This window comes from Phyllobates terribilis, unplaced genomic scaffold (assembly GCF_046119375.1).
Source record: "Phyllobates terribilis strain yellow unplaced genomic scaffold, ASM4611937v1 Scaffold_3__8_contigs__length_932513732, whole genome shotgun sequence".
NCBI lineage: Eukaryota > Metazoa > Chordata > Amphibia > Anura > Dendrobatidae > Phyllobates > Phyllobates terribilis.
Genome location: NW_027362763.1, coordinates 536,809,177 through 536,830,074, shown reverse-complemented (window position 1 = coordinate 536,830,074; position 20,898 = coordinate 536,809,177).

The following is a 20,898-nucleotide window of genomic DNA, read 5'->3' as shown; positions in this document are numbered from 1 at the left end:
CTGTATGATGCTTTGGATACTGTGTTCTCAAGATATACTGTAGCCGGGGAGAGGTCTGTATGAGGCTTTGGATACTGTGCTCTCTAGATATACTGTAGCTGGGGAGAGGTCTGTATGATGCTTTGGATACTGCGTTCTCTAGATATACTGTAGCCGGGGAGAGGTCTGTATGATGCTTTGGATACTGTGTTCTCTAGATATACTGTAGCCGGGGAGAGGTCTGTATGAGGCTTTGGATACTGTGTTCTCTAGATATACTGTAGCCGGGGAGAGGTCTGTATGAGGCTTTGGATACTGAGTTCTCTAGATATACTGTAGCCGGGGAGAGGTCTGTATGATGCTTTGGATACTGTGTTCTCTAGATATACTGTAGCTGGGAGAGGTCTGTATGATGCTTTGGATACTGTGTTCTCTAGATATACTGTAGCCGGGGAGAGGTCTGTATGATGCTTTGGATACTGTGTTCTCTAGATATACTGTAGCCGGGGAGAGGTCTGTATGATGCTTTGGATACTGTGTTCTCTAGATATACTGTAGCCGGGGAGAGGTCTGTATGATGCTTTGGATACTGTGTTCTCTAGATATACTGTAACTGGGGAGAGGTCTGTATGATGCTTTGGATTCTGTGTTCTCTAGATATACTGTAGCCGGGGAGAGGTCTGTATGATGCTTTGGATACTGTGTTCTCTAGATATACTGTAGCCGGGGAGAGGTCTGTATGAGGCTTTGGATACTGTGTTCTCTAGATATACTGTAGCCGGGGAGAGGTCTGTATGAGGCTTTGGATACTGTGTTCTCTAGATATACTGTAGCCGGGGATAGGTCTGTATGATGCTTTGGATACTGTGTTCTCTAGATATACTGTAGCCGGGGAGAGGTCTGTATGAGGCTTTGGATACTGCGTTCTCTAGATATACTGTAGCCGGGGAGAGGTCTGTATGATGCTTTGGATACTGTGTTCTCTAGATATATTGTAGCCGGGGAGAGGTCTGTATGATGCTTTGGATACTGTGTTCTCTAGATATACTGTAGCCGGGGAGAGGTCTGTATGAGGCTTTGGATACTGTGTTCTCTAGATATACTGTAGCCGGGGAGAGGTCTGTATGATGCTTTGGATACTGTGTTCTCTAGATATACTGTAGCCGGGGAGAGGTCTGTATGATGCTTTGGATACTGTGTTCTCTAGATATACTGTAGCCGGGGAGAGGTCTGTATGAGGCTTTGGATACTGTGTTCTCTAGATATACTGTAGCCGGGGAGAGGTCTGTATGAGGCTTTGGTTACTGCGTTCTCTAGATATACTGTAGCCGGGGAGAGGTCTGTATGATGCTTTGGATACTGTGTTCTCTAGATATACTGTAGCCGGGGAGAGGTCTGTATGAGGCTTTGGATACTGTGTTCTCTAGATATACTGTAGCTGGGGAGAGGTCTGTATGAGGCTTTGGATACTGCGTTCTCTAGATATACTGTAGCCGGGGAGAGGTCTGTATGATGCTTTGGATACTGTGTTCTCTAGATATACTGTAGCTGGGGATAGGTCTGTATGAGGCTTTGGATACTGTGTTCTCTAGATATACTGTAGCCGGGGAGAGGTCTGTATGAGGCTTTGGATACTGTGCTCTCTAGATATACTGTAGCTGGGAGAGGTCTGTATGATGCTTTGGATACTGCGTTCTCTAGATATACTATAGCCGGGGAGAGGTCTGTATGATGCTTTGGATACTGTGTTCTCTAGATATACTGTAGCTGGGGAGAGGTCTGTATGAGGCTTTGGATACTGTGTTCTCTAGATATACTGTAGCCGGGGAGAGGTCTGTATGAGGCTTTGGTTACTGCGTTCTCTAGATATACTGTAGCCGGGGAGAGGTCTGTATGATGCTTTGGATACTGTGTTCTCTAGATATACTGTAGCCGGGGAGAGGTCTGTATGAGGCTTTGGATACTGTGTTCTCTAGATATACTGTAGCTGGGGAGAGGTCTGTATGAGGCTTTGGATACTGCGTTCTCTAGATATACTGTAGCCGGGGAGAGGTCTGTATGATGCTTTGGATACTGTGTTCTCTAGATATACTGTAGCCGGGGAGATGTCTGTATGAGGCTTTGGATACTGTGTTCTCTAGATATACTGTAGCCGGGGAGAGGTCTGTATGAGGCTTTGGATACTGTGTTCTCTAGATATACTGTAGCCAGGGAGAGGTCTGTATGAGGCTTTGGTTACTGCGTTCTCTAGATATACTGTAGCCGGGGAGAGGTCTGTATGATGCTTTGGATACTGTGTTCTCTAGATATACTGTAGCCGGGGAGAGGTCTGTATGAGGCTTTGGATACTGTGTTCTCTAGATATACTGTAGCTGGGGAGAGGTCTGTATGAGGCTTTGGATACTGCGTTCTCTAGATATACAGTAGCCGGGGAGAGGTCTGTATGATGCTTTGGATACTGTGTTCTCTAGATGTACTGTAGCCGGGGAGAGGTCTGTATGAGGCTTTGGATACTGTGTTCTCTAGATATACTGTAGCTGGGGAGAGGTCTGTATGAGGCTTTGGATACTGCGTTCTCTAGATATACTGTAGCCGGGGAGAGGTCTGTATGATGCTTTGGATACTGTGTTCTCTAGATATACTGTAGCCGGGGAGAGGTCTGTATGAGGCTTTGGATACTGTGCTCTCTAGATATACTGTAGCTGGGAGAGGTCTGTATGATGCTTTGGATACTGCGTTCTCTAGATATACTATAGCCGGGGAGAGGTCTGTATGATGCTTTGGATACTGTGTTCTCTAGATATACTGTAGCTGGGGAGAGGTCTGTATGAGGCTTTGGATACTGTGTTCTCTAGATATACTGTAGCCGGGGAGAGGTCTGTATGAGGCTTTGGATACTGTGTTCTCTAGATATACTGTAGCCGGGGAGAGGTCTGTATGATGCTTTGGATACTGTGTTCTCTAGATATACTGTAGCCGGGGAGAGGTCTGTATGATGCTTTGGATACTGTGTTCTCTAGATATACTGTAGCCGGGGAGAGGTCTGTATGAGGCTTTGGATACTGTGTTCTCTAGATATACTGTAGCCGGGGAGAGGTCTGTATGAGGCTTTGGTTACTGCGTTCTCTAGATATACTGTAGCCGGGGAGAGGTCTGTATGATGCTTTGGATACTGTGTTCTCTAGATATACTGTAGCCGGGGAGAGGTCTGTATGAGGCTTTGGATACTGTGTTCTCTAGATATACTGTAGCTGGGGAGAGGTCTGTATGAGGCTTTGGATACTGCGTTCTCTAGATATACTGTAGCCGGGGAGAGGTCTGTATGATGCTTTGGATACTGTGTTCTCTAGATATACTGTAGCTGGGGATAGGTCTGTATGAGGCTTTGGATACTGTGTTCTCTAGATATACTGTAGCCGGGGAGAGGTCTGTATGAGGCTTTGGATACTGTGCTCTCTAGATATACTGTAGCTGGGAGAGGTCTGTATGATGCTTTGGATACTGCGTTCTCTAGATATACTATAGCCGGGGAGAGGTCTGTATGATGCTTTGGATACTGTGTTCTCTAGATATACTGTAGCTGGGGAGAGGTCTGTATGAGGCTTTGGATACTGTGTTCTCTAGATATACTGTAGCCGGGGAGAGGTCTGTATGAGGCTTTGGTTACTGCGTTATCTAGATATACTGTAGCCGGGGAGAGGTCTGTATGATGCTTTGGATACTGTGTTCTCTAGATATACTGTAGCCGGGGAGAGGTCTGTATGAGGCTTTGGATACTGTGTTCTCTAGATATACTGTAGCTGGGGAGAGGTCTGTATGAGGCTTTGGATACTGCGTTCTCTAGATATACTGTAGCCGGGGAGAGGTCTGTATGATGCTTTGGATACTGTGTTCTCTAGATATACTGTAGCCGGGGAGATGTCTGTATGAGGCTTTGGATACTGTGTTCTCTAGATATACTGTAGCCGGGGAGAGGTCTGTATGAGGCTTTGGATACTGTGTTCTCTAGATATACTGTAGCCAGGGAGAGGTCTGTATGAGGCTTTGGTTACTGCGTTCTCTAGATATACTGTAGCCGGGGAGAGGTCTGTATGATGCTTTGGATACTGTGTTCTCTAGATATACTGTAGCCGGGGAGAGGTCTGTATGAGGCTTTGGATACTGTGTTCTCTAGATATACTGTAGCTGGGGAGAGGTCTGTATGAGGCTTTGGATACTGCGTTCTCTAGATATACAGTAGCCGGGGAGAGGCCTGTATGATGCTTTGGATACTGTGTTCTCTAGATGTACTGTAGCCGGGGAGAGGTCTGTATGAGGCTTTGGATACTGTGTTCTCTAGATATACTGTAGCTGGGGAGAGGTCTGTATGAGGCTTTGGATACTGCGTTCTCTAGATATACTGTAGCCGGGGAGAGGTCTGTATGATGCTTTGGATACTGTGTTCTCTAGATATACTGTAGCCGGGGAGAGGTCTGTATGAGGCTTTGGATACTGTGCTCTCTAGATATACTGTAGCTGGGAGAGGTCTGTATGATGCTTTGGATACTGCATTCTCTAGATATACTATAGCCGGGGAGAGGTCTGTATGATGCTTTGGATACTGTGTTCTCTAGATATACTGTAGCTGGGGAGAGGTCTGTATGAGGCTTTGGATACTGTGTTCTCTAGATATACTGTAGCCGGGGAGAGGTCTGTATGAGGCTTTGGATACTGTGTTCTCTAGATATACTGTAGCCGGGGAGAGGTCTGTATGAGGCTTTGGTTACTGCGTTCTCTAGATATACTGTAGCCGGGGAGAGGTCTGTATGATGCTTTGGATACTGTGTTCTCTAGATATACTGTAGCCGGGGAGAGGTCTGTATGAGGCTTTGGATACTGTGTTCTCTAGATATACTGTAGCTGGGGAGAGGTCTGTATGAGGCTTTGGATACTGCGTTCTCTAGATATACTGTAGCCGGGGAGAGGTCTGTATGATGCTTTGGATACTGTGTTCTCTAGATATACTGTAGCCGGGGAGAGGTCTGTATGATGCTTTGGATACTGTGTTCTCAAGATATACTGTAGCCGAGGAGAGGTCTGTATGAGGCTTTGGATACTGTGCTCTCTAGATATACTGTAGCTGGGGAGAGGTCTGTATGATGCTTTGGATACTGCGTTCTCTAGATATACTGTAGCCGGGGAGAGGTCTGTATGATGCTTTGGATACTGTGTTCTCTAGATATACTGTAGCCGGGGAGAGGTCTGTATGAGGCTTTGGATACTGTGTTCTCTAGATATACTGTAGCCGGGGAGAGGTCTGTATGAGGCTTTGGATACTGAGTTCTCTAGATATACTGTAGCCGGGGAGAGGTCTGTATGATGCTTTGGATACTGTGTTCTCTAGATATACTGTAGCTGGGAGAGGTCTGTATGATGCTTTGGATACTGTGTTCTCTAGATATACTGTAGCCGGGGAGAGGTCTGTATGATGCTTTGGATACTGTGTTCTCTAGATATACTGTAGCCGGGGAGAGGTCTGTATGATGCTTTGGATACTGTGTTCTCTAGATATACTGTAGCCGGGGAGAGGTCTGTATGATGCTTTGGATACTGTGTTCTCTAGATATACTGTAACTGGGGAGAGGTCTGTATGATGCTTTGGATTCTGTGTTCTCTAGATATACTGTAGCCGGGGAGAGGTCTGTATGATGCTTTGGATACTGTGTTCTCTAGATATACTGTAGCCGGGGAGAGGTCTGTATGAGGCTTTGGATACTGTGTTCTCTAGATATACTGTAGCCGGGGAGAGGTCTGTATGAGGCTTTGGATACTGTGTTCTCTAGATATACTGTAGCCGGGGATAGGTCTGTATGATGCTTTGGATACTGTGTTCTCTAGATATACTGTAGCCGGGGAGAGGTCTGTATGAGGCTTTGGATACTGCGTTCTCTAGATATACTGTAGCCGGGGAGAGGTCTGTATGATGCTTTGGATACTGTGTTCTCTAGATATACTGTAGCCGGGGAGAGGTCTGTATGATGCTTTGGATACTGTGTTCTCTAGATATACTGTAGCCGGGGAGAGGTCTGTATGAGGCTTTGGATACTGCGTTCTCTAGATATACTGTAGCCGGGGAGAGGTCTGTATGATGCTTTGGATACTGTGTTCTCTAGATATACTGTAGCCGGGGAGAGGTCTGTATGATGCTTTGGATACTGTGTTCTCTAGATATACTGTAGCCGGGGAGAGGTCTGTATGAGGCTTTGGATACTGTGTTCTCTAGATATACTGTAGCCGGGGAGAGGTCTGTATGAGGCTTTGGTTACTGCGTTCTCTAGATATACTGTAGCCGGGGAGAGGTCTGTATGATGCTTTGGATACTGTGTTCTCTAGATATACTGTAGCCGGGGAGAGGTCTGTATGAGGCTTTGGATACTGTGTTCTCTAGATATACTGTAGCTGGGGAGAGGTCTGTATGAGGCTTTGGATACTGCGTTCTCTAGATATACTGTAGCCGGGGAGAGGTCTGTATGATGCTTTGGATACTGTGTTCTCTAGATATACTGTAGCTGGGGATAGGTCTGTATGAGGCTTTGGATACTGTGTTCTCTAGATATACTGTAGCCGGGGAGAGGTCTGTATGAGGCTTTGGATACTGTGCTCTCTAGATATACTGTAGCTGGGAGAGGTCTGTATGATGCTTTGGATACTGCGTTCTCTAGATATACTATAGCCGGGGAGAGGTCTGTATGATGCTTTGGATACTGTGTTCTCTAGATATACTGTAGCTGGGGAGAGGTCTGTATGAGGCTTTGGATACTGTGTTCTCTAGATATACTGTAGCCGGGGAGAGGTCTGTATGAGGCTTTGGTTACTGCGTTCTCTAGATATACTGTAGCCGGGGAGAGGTCTGTATGATGCTTTGGATACTGTGTTCTCTAGATATACTGTAGCCGGGGAGAGGTCTGTATGAGGCTTTGGATACTGTGTTCTCTAGATATACTGTAGCTGGGGAGAGGTCTGTATGAGGCTTTGGATACTGCGTTCTCTAGATATACTGTAGCCGGGGAGAGGTCTGTATGATGCTTTGGATACTGTGTTCTCTAGATATACTGTAGCCGGGGAGATGTCTGTATGAGGCTTTGGATACTGTGTTCTCTAGATATACTGTAGCCGGGGAGAGGTCTGTATGAGGCTTTGGATACTGTGTTCTCTAGATATACTGTAGCCAGGGAGAGGTCTGTATGAGGCTTTGGTTACTGCGTTCTCTAGATATACTGTAGCCGGGGAGAGGTCTGTATGATGCTTTGGATACTGTGTTCTCTAGATATACTGTAGCCGGGGAGAGGTCTGTATGAGGCTTTGGATACTGTGTTCTCTAGATATACTGTAGCTGGGGAGAGGTCTGTATGAGGCTTTGGATACTGCGTTCTCTAGATATACTGTAGCCGGGGAGAGGTCTGTTTGATGCTTTGGATACTGTGTTCTCTAGATATACTGTAGCCGGGGAGAGGTCTGTATGATGCTTTGGATACTGTGTTCTCTAGATATACTGTAGCCGGGGAGAGGTCTGTATGAGGCTTTGGATACTGTGTTCTCTAGATATACTGTAGCTGGGGAGAGGTCTGTATGAGGCTTTGGTTACTGCGTTCTCTAGATATACTGTAGCCGGGGAGAGGTCTGTATGAGGCTTTGGATACTGTGTTCTCTAGATATACTGTAGCCGGGGAGAGGTCTGTATGATGCTTTGGATACTTTGTTCTCTAGATATACTGTAGCCGGGGAGAGGTCTGTATGATGCTTTGGATACTGTGTTCTCTAGATATACTGTAGCTGGGGAGAGGTCTGTATGAGGCTTTGGATACTGTGCTCTCTAGATATACTGTAGCCGGGGAGAGGTCTGTATGATGCTTTGGATACTGTGTTCTCTAGATATACTGTAGCCGGGGATAGGTCTGTATGAGGCTTTGGATACTGTGTTCTCTAGATATACTGTAGCCGGGGAGAGGTCTGTATGAGGCTTTGGATTCTGTGTTCTCTAGATATACTGTAGCCGGGGAGAGGTCTGTATGATGCATTGGATACTGTGCTCTCTAGATATACTGTAGCCGGGGATAGGTCTGTATGAGGCTTTGGATACTGTGTTCTCTAGATATACTGTAGCTGGGGAGAGGTCTGTATGATGCTTTGGATACTGTGTTCTCTAGATATACTGTAGCTGGGGATAGGTCTGTATGAGGCTTTGGATACTGTGTTCTCTAGATATACTGTAGCCGGGGAGAGGTCTGTATGAGGCTTTGGATACTGTGTTCTCTAGATATACTGTAGCCGGGGAGAGGTCTGTATGAGGCTTTGGATACTGTGTTCTCTAGATATACTGTAGCCGGGGAGAGGTCTGTATGAGGCTTTGGATTCTGTGTTCTCTAGATATACTGTAGCCGGGGAGAGGTCTGTATGAGGCTTTGGATACTGTGTTCTCTAGATATACTGTAGCCGGGGAGAGGTCTGTATGAGGCTTTGGATTCTGTGTTCTCTAGATATACTGTAGCCGGGGAGAGGTCTGTATGAGGCTTTGGATACTGTGCTCTCTAGATATACTGTAGCTGGGGAGAGGTCTGTATGAGGCTTTGGATACTGTGTTCTCTAGATATACTGTAGCCGGGGAGAGGTCTGTATGAGGCTTTGGATACTGTGTTCTCTAGATATACTGTAGCCGGGGAGAGGTCTGTATGAGGCTTTGGATACTGTGTTCTCTAGATATACTGTAGCCGGGGAGAGGTCTGTATGATGCTTTGGATACTGTGTTCTCTAGATATGCTGTAGCTGGGGAGAGGTCTGTATGATGCTTTGGATACTGTGTTCTCTAGATATGCTGTAGCTGGGGAGAGGTCTGTATGAGGCTTTGGATACTGTGTTCTCTAGATATACTGTAGCCGGGGAGAGGTCTGTATGAGGCTTTGGATTCTGTGTTCTCTAGATATACTGTAGCCAGGGAGAGGTCTGTATGAGGCTTTGGATACTGTGTTCTCTAGATATGCTGTAGCTGGGGATAGGTCTGTATGAGGCTTTGGATACTGTGTTCTCTAGATATACTGTAGCTGGGGATAGGTCTGTATGAGGCTTTGGATACTGTGTTCTCTAGATATACTGTAGCCGGGGAGAGGTCCGTATGAGGCTTTGGATACTGTGTTCTCTAGATACACTGTAGCCGGGGAGAGGTCTGTTTGAGGCTTTGGATTCTGTGTTCTCTAGATATACTGTAGCCAGGGAGAGGTCTGTATGAGGCTTTGGATACTGTGTTCTCTAGATATACTGTAGCTGGGGATAGGTCTGTATGAGGCTTTGGATACTGTGTTCTCTAGATATACTGTAGCCGGGGAGAGGTCCGTATGAGGCTTTGGATACTGTGTTCTCTAGATATACTGTAGCCGGGGAGGGGTCTGTATGAGGCTTTGGATACTGTGCTCTCTAGATATACTGTAGCTGGGGAGAAGTCTGTATGATGCTTTGGATACTGTGCTCTCTATATATACTGTAGCTGGGGAGAGGTCTGTATGAGGCTTTGGATACTGTGTTCTCTAGATATACTGTAGCCGGGGATAGGTCTGTATGATGCTTTGGATACTGTGTTCTCTAGATATACTGTAGCCGGGGAGAGGTCTGTATGATGCTTTGGATACTGTGTTCTCTAGATATGCTGTAGCTGGGGAGAGGTCTGTATGATGCTTTGGATACTGTGTTCTCTAGATATGCTGTAGCTGGGGAGAGGTCTGTATGAGGATTTGGATACTGCGTTCTCTAGATATACTGTAGCCGGGGAGAGGTCTGTATGATGCTTTGGATACTGTGTTCTCTAGATATTCTGTAGCCGGGGAGAGGTCTGTTTGAGGCTTTGGATACTGTGTTCTCTAGATATACTGTAGCCGGGGAGAGGTCTGTATGAGGCTTTGGATACTGTGTTCTCTAGATATACTGTAGCCGGGGAGAGGTCTGTATGATGCTTTGGATACTGTGTTCTCTAGATATACTGTAACTGGGGAGAGGTCTGTATGATGCTTTGGATACTGTGTTCTCTAGATATACTGTAGCCAGGGAGAGGTCTGTATGATGCTTTGGATACTGTGTTCTCTAGATATACTGTAGCTGGGGAGAGGTCTGTATGAGGCTTTGGATACTGTGTTCTCTAGATATACTGTAGCCGGGGAGAGGTCTGTATGATGCTTTGGATACTGTGTTCTCTAGATATACTGTAGCTGGGGATAGGTCTGTATGATGCTTTGGATACTGTGTTCTCTAGATATACTGTAGCCGGGGAGAGGTCTGTATGAGGCTTTGGATACTGTGTTCTCTAGATATGTAGCACCCTGAGGACTCGGCTGCTACAGGGGTATTGCACCTCAAGCCAGAGGTGTGGTATTCCACTCCCGGGTAAGGATGGAGTGTGGAACTGAGCTAGTAGGCTGCATACACTACATACATCCCATTTCCGGGGGACAGATCGACGGTACTCCCACCAATATATGTGCAGGTACGACAGTGTCTGTCCCTGGCTGGAGTGGGAGGGGGGTGGAACATCCCAGTAGTGTAGGGGCAGATAGGGGGAGCAGTCTGGGTAAGGCTAGGAGCTCATTGGGTGCTGGTCACCTGAGCTCACACATAGAGGGAGTATATAAGTGGGCACCATCTTAGGACAGGGTCTTTTGTAGAGTGAGTCAGCCTTTGTAGAGTCAGAGGAGCAGAGCAGAGAAGCTCAGCCAGAAGGGCTGACAGGGAGTTGTGGTTCCGGCTGGGCCCAGCTCCAAGGCCAAGTCTGAGAGAGAGAGAGGAGTCAGAAGGACCCAGAGAGAAGAAGAAGGAACCCCAAGACCCCAGAATACAAACAGCAGGGTGAAGGGTTGGCACCCAGGGTACCGGACCCCAAGCTGGTGGAGGCCACTAATCCTCAGCCAGAGACCGGAGGTCGTGGGCAGGATCTGCCACGACCCTCACTAAATCCACTAGGAAGGCATACCAAGTATAGGGTCAGGGAACCCAGAAGAGGTGTACCCACCAAGAGACCCGAGGGAGCCGGACATAGGTGGATCCCTGGTGAGAACGGCCAGAAGAGAGGGAAAGTCAGACAGGAGCTCAGGACCACGCTCCAGAATTACTTGGGGGGTTGGCCGAGTCCAGGACCTGGTGGACGCAGCACGGCTCGGGTGGTCGCTTCAGGCCAGAGTGACCATAAGAACACCCGTAAGTAAAAAACCCCTGAACTGCACAGCCCGACTCTGAGTCTCCTTGCTTAATCATCCTGCACCTTCACAACCACCATCCTCTACATCTGACCCCCTGAGGCTATACCCCTCCCGTTGGGGGTTATACTACCACAGCTGCACACATACCACCAGCCTCAGCGGACCCTTCTGCAGCGACGTCCTTTTGACCGCAAATCAACGGGTGGCGTAGTCGACACTAAGGACCTTTAACAACATCTGTAAAGACTGCCACACACTGAGTTTGACACCCTGGGCACGGACCGGGTCGCCGCCACTCGGAGACTACAACCCCCATCTGATCCGGCTCCGGGTAATCCCCAAACAGCACTGGCCCAGGGGGCGCGTCAGATATACTGTAGCCGGGGAGAGGTCTGTATGAGGCTTTGGATACTGTGTTCTCTAGATATACTGTAGCCGGGGAGAGGTCTGTATGAGGCTTTGGATACTGCGTTCTCTAGATATACTGTAGACGGGGAGAGGTCTGTATGAGGCTTTGGATACTGCGTTCTCTAGATATACTGTAGCCGGGGATAGGTCTGTATGATGCTTTGGATACTGTGTTCTCTAGATATACTGTAGCCGGGGAGAGGTCTGTATGAGGCTTTGGATACTGCGTTCTCTAGATATACTGTAGCCGGGGAGAGGTCTGTATGATGCTTTGGATACTGTGTTCTCTAGATATACTGTAGCCGGGGAGAGGTCTGTATGATGCTTTGGATACTGTGTTCTCTAGATATACTGTAGCCGGGGAGAGGTCTGTATGAGGCTTTGGATACTGTGTTCTCTAGATATACTGTAGCCGGGGAGAGGTCTGTATGATGCTTTGGATACTGTGTTCTCTAGATATACTGTAGCTGGGGAGAGGTCTGTATGAGGCTTTGGATACTGTGTTCTCTAGATATACTGTAGCCGGGGAGAGGTCTGTATGATGTTTTGGATACTGTGTTCTCTAGATATACTGTAGCCGGGGAGAGGTCTGTATGAGGCTTTGGATACTGTGTTCTCTAGATATACTGTAGCCGGGGAGAGGTCTCTATGATGCTTTGGATACTGTGTTCTCTAGATATACTGTAGCCGGGGAGAGGTCTGTATGATGCTTTGGATACTGTGTTCTCTAGATATACTGTAGCCGGGGAGAGGTCTGTATGAGGCTTTGGATACTGTGTTCTCTAGATATACTGTAGCCGGGGAGAGGTCTGTATGATGCTTTGGATACTGTGTTCTCTAGATATACTGTAGCTGGGGAGAGGTCTGTATGAGGCTTTGGATACTGTGTTCTCTAGATATACTGTAGCCGGGGAGAGGTCTGTATGAGGCTTTGGATTCTGTGTTCTCTAGATATACTGTAGCCGGGGAGAGGTCTGTATGAGGCTTTGGATACTGTGTTCTCTAGATATACTGTAGCCGGGGAGAGGTCTCTATGATGCTTTGGATACTGTGTTCTCTAGATATACTGTAGCCGGGGAGAGGTCTGTATGATGCTTTGGATACTGTGTTCTCTAGATATACTGTAGCCGGGGAGAGGTCTGTATGAGGCTTTGGATACTGTGCTCTCTAGATATACTGTAGCCGGGGAGAGGTCTGTATGATGCTTTGGATACTGTGTTCTCTAGATATACTGTAGCCGGGGAGAGGTCTGTATGAGGCTTTGGATTCTGTGTTCTCTACATATACTGTAGCCGGGGAGAGGTCTGTATGAGGCTTTGGATTCTGTGTTCTCTAGATATACTGTAGCCGGGGAGAGGTCTGTATGAGGCTTTGGTTACTGCGTTCTCTAGATATACTGTAGCCGGGGAGAGGTCTGTATGAGGCTTTGGATTCTGTGTTCTCTAGATATACTGTAGCTGGGGAGAGGTCTGTATGATGCTTTGGATACTGTGTTCACTAGATATACTGTAGCCGGGGAGAGGTCTGTATGATGCTTTGGATACTGTGCTCTCTAGATATACTGTAGCCGGGGATAGGTCTGTATGAGGCATTGGATTCTGTGTTCTCTAGATATACTGTAGCGGGGGAGAGGTCTGTATGATGCTTTGGATACTGTGCTCTCTAGATATACTGTAGCTGGGGAGAGGTCTGTATGAGGCTTTGGATACTGTGTTCTCTAGATATACTGTAGCCGGGGAGAGGTCTGTATGATGCTTTGGATACTGTGCTCTCTAGATATACTGTAGCTGGGGAGAGGTCTGTATGAGGCTTTGGATACTGTGTTCTCTAGATATACTGTAGCCGGGGAGAGGTCTGTATGATGCTTTGGATACTGTGTTCTCTAGATATACTGTAGCCGGGGAGAGGTCTGTATGAGGCTTTGGATACTGTGTTCTCTAGATATACTGTAGCTGGGGAGAGGTCTGTATGAGGCTTTGGATACTGTGTTCTCTAGATATACTGTAGCCGGGGAGAGGTCTGTATGAGGCTTTGGATTCTGTGTTCTCTAGATATACTGTAGCCGGGGAGAGGTCTGTATGAGACTTTGGATACTGTGTTCTCTAGATATACTGTAGCCGGGGAGAGGTCTCTATGATGCTTTGGATACTGTGTTCTCTAGATATACTGTAGCCGGGGAGAGGTCTGTATGATGCTTTGGATACTGTGTTCTCTAGATATACTGTAGCCGGGGAGAGGTCTGTATGAGGCTTTGGATACTGTGCTCTCTAGATATACTGTAGCCGGGGAGAGGTCTGTATGAGGCTTTGGATACTGCGTTCTCTAGATATACTATAGCCGGGGAGAGGTCTGTATGATGCTTTGGATACTGTGTTCTCTAGATATACTGTAGCCGGGGAGAGGTCTGTATGATGCTTTGGATACTGTGTTCTCTAGATATACTGTAGCCGGGGAGAGGTCTGTATGATGCTTTGGATACTGTGTTCTCTAGATATACTGTAGCCGGGGAGAGGTCTGTATGATGCTTTGGATTCTGTGTTCTCTAGATATACTGTAGCCGGGGAGAGATCTGTATGATGCTTTGGATACTGTGTTCTCTAGATATACTGTAGCTGGGGAGAGGTCTGTATGAGGCTTTGGATTCTGTGTTCTCTAGATATACTGTAGCCGGGGAGAGGTCTGTATGAGGCTTTGGATTCTGTGTTCTCTAGATATACTGTAGCCGGGGAGAGGTCTGTATGAGGCTTTGGTTACTGCGTTCTCTAGATATACTGTAGCCGGGGAGAGGTCTGTATGAGGCTTTGGATTCTGTGTTCTCTAGATATACTGTAGCTGGGGAGAGGTCTGTATGATGCTTTGGATACTGTGTTCACTAGATATACTGTAGCCGGGGAGAGGTCTGTATGATGCTTTGGATACTGTGCTCTCTAGATATACTGTAGCCGGGGATAGGTCTGTATGAGGCTTTGGATTCTGTGTTCTCTAGATATACTGTAGCCGGGGAGAGGTCTGTATGATGCTTTGGATACTGTGTTCACTAGATATACTGTAGCCGGGGAGAGGTCTGTATGATGCTTTGGATACTGTGCTCTCTAGATATACTGTAGCTGGGGAGAGGTCTGTATGAGGCTTTGGATACTGTGTTCTCTAGATATACTGTAGCTGGGGATAGGTCTGTATGAGGCTTTGGATACTGTGTTCTCTAGATATACTGTAGCCGGGGAGAGGTCCGTATGAGGCTTTGGATACTGTGTTCTCTAGATATACTGTAGCCGGGGAGAGGTCTGTATGATGCTTTGGATACTGTGTTCTCTAGATATACTGTAGTCGGGGAGAGGTCTGTATGAGGCTTTGGATACTGTGTTCTCTAGATATACTGTAGCCGGGGAGAGGTCTGTATGATGCTTTGGATACTGTGTTCTCTAGATATACTGTAGCCGGGGAGAGGTCTGTATGAGGCTTTGGATACTGCGTTCTCTAGATATACTGTAGCCGGGGAGAGGTCTGTATGATGCTTTGGATACTGTGTTCTCTAGATATACTGTAGCCGGGGAGAGGTCTGTATGAGGCTTTGGATACTGTGTTCTCTAGATATACTGTAGCCGGGGAGAGGTCTGTATGAGGCTTTGGATACTGTGTTCTCTAGATATACTGTAGTCGGGGAGAGGTCTGTATGAGGCTTTGGATACTGCGTTCTCTAGATATACTGTAGCCGGGGAGAGGTCTGTATGATGCTTTGGATACTGTGTTCTCTAGATATACTGTAGCCGGGGAGAGGTCTGTATGAGGCTTTGGATACTGTGTTCTCTAGATATACTGTAGCCGGGGAGAGGTCTGTATGAGGCTTTGGATTCTGTGTTCTCTAGATATACTGTAGCTGGGGAGAGGTCTGTATGATGCTTTGGATACTGTGCTCTCTAGATATACTGTAGCTGGGGAGAGGTCTGTATGATGCTTTGGATACTGTGCTCTCTAGATATACTGTAGCCGGGGATAGGTCTGTATGAGGCTTTGGATACTGTGTTCTCTAGATATACTGTAGTCGGGGAGAGGTCTGTATGATGCTTTGGATACTGTGTTCTCTAGATATACTGTAGCCGGGGAGAGGTCTGTATGAGGCTTTGGATTCTGTGTTCTCTAGATATACTGTAGCCGGGGAGAGGTCTGTATGATGCTTTGGATACTGTGTTCACTAGATATACTGTAGCCGGGGAGAGGTCTGTATGATGCTTTGGATACTGTGCTCTCTAGATATACTGTAGCTGGGGAGAGGTGTGTATGAGGCTTTGGATACTGTGTTCTCTAGATATACTGTAGCTGGGGAGAGGTCTGTATGATGCTTTGGATACTGTGTTCTCTAGATATACTGTAGCTGGGGATAGGTCTGTATGAGGCTTTGGATACTGTGTTCTCTAGATATACTGTAGCCGGGGAGAGGTCTGTATGAGGCTTTGGATACTGTGTTCTCTAGATATACTGTAGCCAGGGAGAGGTCTGTATGAGGCTTTGGATACTGTGTTCTCTAGATATACTGTAGCCGGGGAGAGGTCTGTATGATACTTTGGATTCTGTGTTCTCTAGATATACTGTAGCCGGGGAGAGGTCTGTATGAGGCTTTGGATACTGTGTTCTCTAGATATACTGTAGCCGGGGATAGGTCTGTATGATGCTTTGGATACTGTGTTCTCTAGATATACTGTAGTCGGGGATAGGTCTGTATGAGGCTTTGGATTCTGCGTTCTCTAGATATACTGTAGTCGGGGAGAGGTCTGTATGAGGCTTTGTGTACTGTGTTCTCTAGATATACTGTAGCCGGGGAGAGGTCTGTATGAGGCTTTGGATACTGTGTTCTCTAGATATACTGTAGTCGGGGATAGGTCTGTATGATGCTTTGGATACTGTGTTCTCTAGATATACTGTAGTCGGGGATAGGTCTGTATGATGCTTTGGATTCTGCGTTCTCTAGATATACTGTAGCTGGGGAGAGGTCTGTATGATGCTTTGGATTCTGCGTTCTCTAGATATACTGTAGTCGGGGATAGGTCTGTGTGATGCTTTGGATACTGTGCTCTCTAGATATACTGTAGCCGGGGAGAGGTCTGTATAATGCTTTGGATTCTGCGTTCTCTAGATATACTGTAGCCGGGGAGAGGTCTGTATGAGGCTTTGGATTCTGTGTTCTCTAGATATACTGTAGCCGGGGAGAGGTCTGTATGAGGCTTTGGATACTGTGTTCTCTAGATATACTGTAGCCGGGGAGAGGTCTGTATGATGCTTTGGATACTGTGTTCTCTAGATATACTGTAGCCGGGGAGAGGTCTGTATGATGCTTTGGATACTGTGCTCTCTAGATATACTGTAGCTGGGGAGAGGTCTGTATGAGGCTTTGGATACTGTGCTCTCTAGATATACTGTAGTCGGGGATAGGTCTGTATGATGCTTTGGATACTGTGCTCTCTAGATATACTGTAGCCGGGGAGAGGTCTGTATGATGCTTTGGATTCTGCGTTCTCTAGATAAACTGTAGCCGGGGAGAGGTCTGTATGATGCTTTGGATACTGTGCTCTCTAGATATACTGTAGCTGGGGAGAGGTCTGTATGAGGCTTTGGATACTGTGTTCTCTAGATATACTGTAGTCGGGGATAGGTCTGTATGATGCTTTGGATACTGTGTTCTCTAGATATACTGTAGTCGGGGATAGGTCTGTATGATGCTTTGGATACTGTGCTCTCTAGATATACTGTAGCCGGGGAGAGGTCTGTATGAGGTTTTGGATTCTGTGTTCTCTAGATATACTGTAGCCGGGGAGAGGTCTGTATGATGCTTTGGATACTGTGTTCTCTAGATATACTGTAGCCGGGGAGAGGTCTGTATGAGGTTTTGGATTCTGTGTTCTCTAGATATACTGTAGCTGGGGAGAGGTCTGTATGAGGTTTTGGATTTTGTGTTCTCTAGATATACTGTAGCCGGGGAGAGGTCTGTATGAGGCTTTGGATACTGTGTTCTCTAGATATACTGTAGCCGGGGAGAGGTCTGTATGAGGCTTTGGATACTGTGTTCTCTAGATATACTGTAGCCGGGGAGAGGTCTGTATGATGCTTTGGATTCTGCGTTCTCTAGATATACTGTAGCCGGGGAGAGGTCTGTATGATGCTTTGGATACTGTGCTCTCTAGATATACTGTAGCTGGGGAGAGGTCTGTATGAGGCTTTGGATACTGTGCTCTCTAGATATACTGTAGTCGGGGATAGGTCTGTATGATGCTTTGGATACTGTGCTCTCTAGATATACTGTAGTCGGGGAGAGGTCTGTATGATGCTTTGGATACTGTGTTCTCTAGATATACTGTAGCCGGGGAGAGGTCTGTATGAGGCTTTGGATACTGTGTTCTCTAGATATACTGTAGCCGGGGAGAGGTCTGTATGAGGCTTTGTATACTGTGTTCTCTAGATATACTGTAGCCGGGGAGAGGTCTGTATGATGCTTTGGATACTGTGTTCTCTAGATATACTGTAGCCGGGGAGAGGTCTGTATGAGGCTTTGTATACTGTGTTCTCTAGATATACTGTAGTCGGGGATAGGTCTGTATGATGCTTTGGATACTGTGTTCTCTAGATATACTGTAGCCGGGGAGAGGTCTGTATGAGGTTTTGGATTCTGTGTTCTCTAGATATACTGTAACTGGGGAGAGGTCTGTATGAGGTTTTGGATTCTGTGTTCTCTAGATATACTGTAGCTGGGGAGAGGTCTGTATGAGGTTTTGGATTTTGTGTTCTCTAGATATACTGTAGCCGGGGAGAGGTCTGTATGAGGCTTTGGATACTGTGTTCTCTAGATATACTGTAGCCGGGGATAGATCTGTATGAGGCTTTGGATACTGTGTTCTCTAGATATACTGTAGCCGGGGAGAGGTCTGTATGAGGCTTTGTATACTGTGTTCTCTAGATATACTGTAGCCGGGGAGAGGTCTGTATGATGCTTTGGATTCTGCGTTCTCTAGATATACTGTAGCCGGGGAGAGGTCTGTATGATGCTTTGGATACTGTGCTCTCTAGATATACTGTAGCTGGGGAGAGGTCTGTATGATGCTTTGGATTCTGCGTTCTCTAGATATACTGTAGTCGGGGATAGGTCTGTATGATGCTTTGGATACTGTGCTCTCTAGATATACTGTAGCCGGGGAGAGGTCTGTATAATGCTTTGGATTCTGCGTTCTCTAGATATACTGTAGCCGGGGAGAGGTCTGTATGATGCTTTGGATACTGTGCTCTCTAGATATACTGTAGCTGGGGAGAGGTCTGTATGAGGCTTTGGATACTGTGCTCTCTAGATATACTGTAGTCGGGGATAGGTCTGTATGATGCTTTGGATACTGTGCTCTCTAGATATACTGTAGCCGGGGAGAGGTCTGTATGATGCTTTGGATTCTGCGTTCTCTAGATATACTGTAGCCGGGGAGAGGTCTGTATGATGCTTTGGATACTGTGCTCTCTAGATATACTGTAGCCAGGGAGAGGTCTGTATGATGCTTTGGATTCTGCGATCTCTAGATATACTGTAGCCGGGGAGAGGTCTGTATGATGCTTTGGATACTGTGCTCTCTAGATATACTGTAGCTGGGAGAGGTCTGTATGATGCTTTGGATACTGTGTTCTCTAGATATACTGTAGTCGGGGATAGGTCTGTATGATGCTTTGGATACTGTGTTCTCTAGATATACTGTAGCCGGGGAGAGGTCTGTATGAGGTTTTGGATTCTGTGTTCTCTAGATATACTGTAGCCGGGGAGAGGTCTGTATGATGCTTTCGATACTGTGTTCTCTAGATATACTGTAGCCGGTGAGAGGTCTGTATGAGGTTTTGGATTCTGTGTTCTCTAGATATACTGTAGCTGGGGAGAGGTCTGTATGAGGTTTTGGATTTTGTGTTCTCTAGATATACTGTAGCCGGGGAGAGGTCTGTATGAGGCTTTGGATACTGTGTTCTCTAGATATACTGTAGCCGGGGAGAGGTCTGTATGAGGCTTTGGATACTGTGTTCTCTAGATATACTGTAGCCGGGGAGAGGTCTGTATGAGGCTTTGTATACTGTGTTCTCTAGATATACTGTAGCCGGGGAGAGGTCTGTATGATGCTTTGGATTCTGCGTTCTCTAGATATACTGTAGCCGGGGAGAGGTCTGTATGATGCTTTGGATACTGTGCTCTCTAGATATACTGTAGCTGGGGAGAGGTCTGTATGAGGCTTTGGATACTGTGTTCTCTAGATATACTGTAGTCGGGGATAGGTCTGTATGATGCTTTGGATACTGTGTTCTCTAGATATACTGTAGTCGGGGATAGGTCTGTATGATGCTTTGGATACTGTGTTCTCTAGATATACTGTAGCCGGGGAGAGGTCTGTATGAGGTTTTGGATTCTGTGTTCTCTAGATATACTGTAGCCGGGGAGAGGTCTGTATGATGCTTTGGATACTGTGTTCTCTAGATATACTGTAGCCGGGGAGAGGTCTGTATGAGGTTTTGGATTCTGTGTTCTCTAGATATACTGTAGCTGGGGAGAGGTCTGTATGAGGTTTTGGATTTTGTGTTCTCTAGATATACTGTAGCCGGGGAGAGGTCTGTATGATGCTTTGGATACTGTGTTCTCTAGATATACTGTAGCCGGGGAGAGGTCTGTATGATGCTTTGGATACTGTGCTCTCTAGATATACTGTAGCTGGGGAGAGGTCTGTATGAGGCTTTGGATACTGTGCTCTCTAGATATACTGTAGTCGGGGATAGGTCTGTATGATGCTTTGGATACTGTGCTCTCTAGATATACTGTAGCCGGGGAAAGGTCTGTATGATGCTTTGGATTCTGCGTTCTCTAGATATACTGTAGCCGGGGAGAGGTCTGTATGATGCTTTGGATTCTGTGCTCTCTAGATATACTGTAGCTGGGGAGAGGTCTGTATGAGGCTTTGGATACTGTGTTCTCTAGATATACTGTAGTCGGGGATAGGTCTGTATGATGCTTTGGATACTGTGTTCTCTAGATATACTGTAGTCGGGGATAGGTCTGTATGATGCTTTGGATACTGTGCTCTCTAGATATACTGTAGCCGGGGAGAGGTCTGTATGAGGTTTTGGATTCTGTGTTCTCTAGATATACTGTAGCCGGGGAGAGGTCTGTATGATGCTTTGGATACTGTGTTCTCTAGATATACTGTAGCCGGGGAGAGGTCTGTATGAGGTTTTGGATTCTGTGTTCTCTAGATATACTGTAGCTGGGGAGAGGTCTGTATGAGGTTTTGGA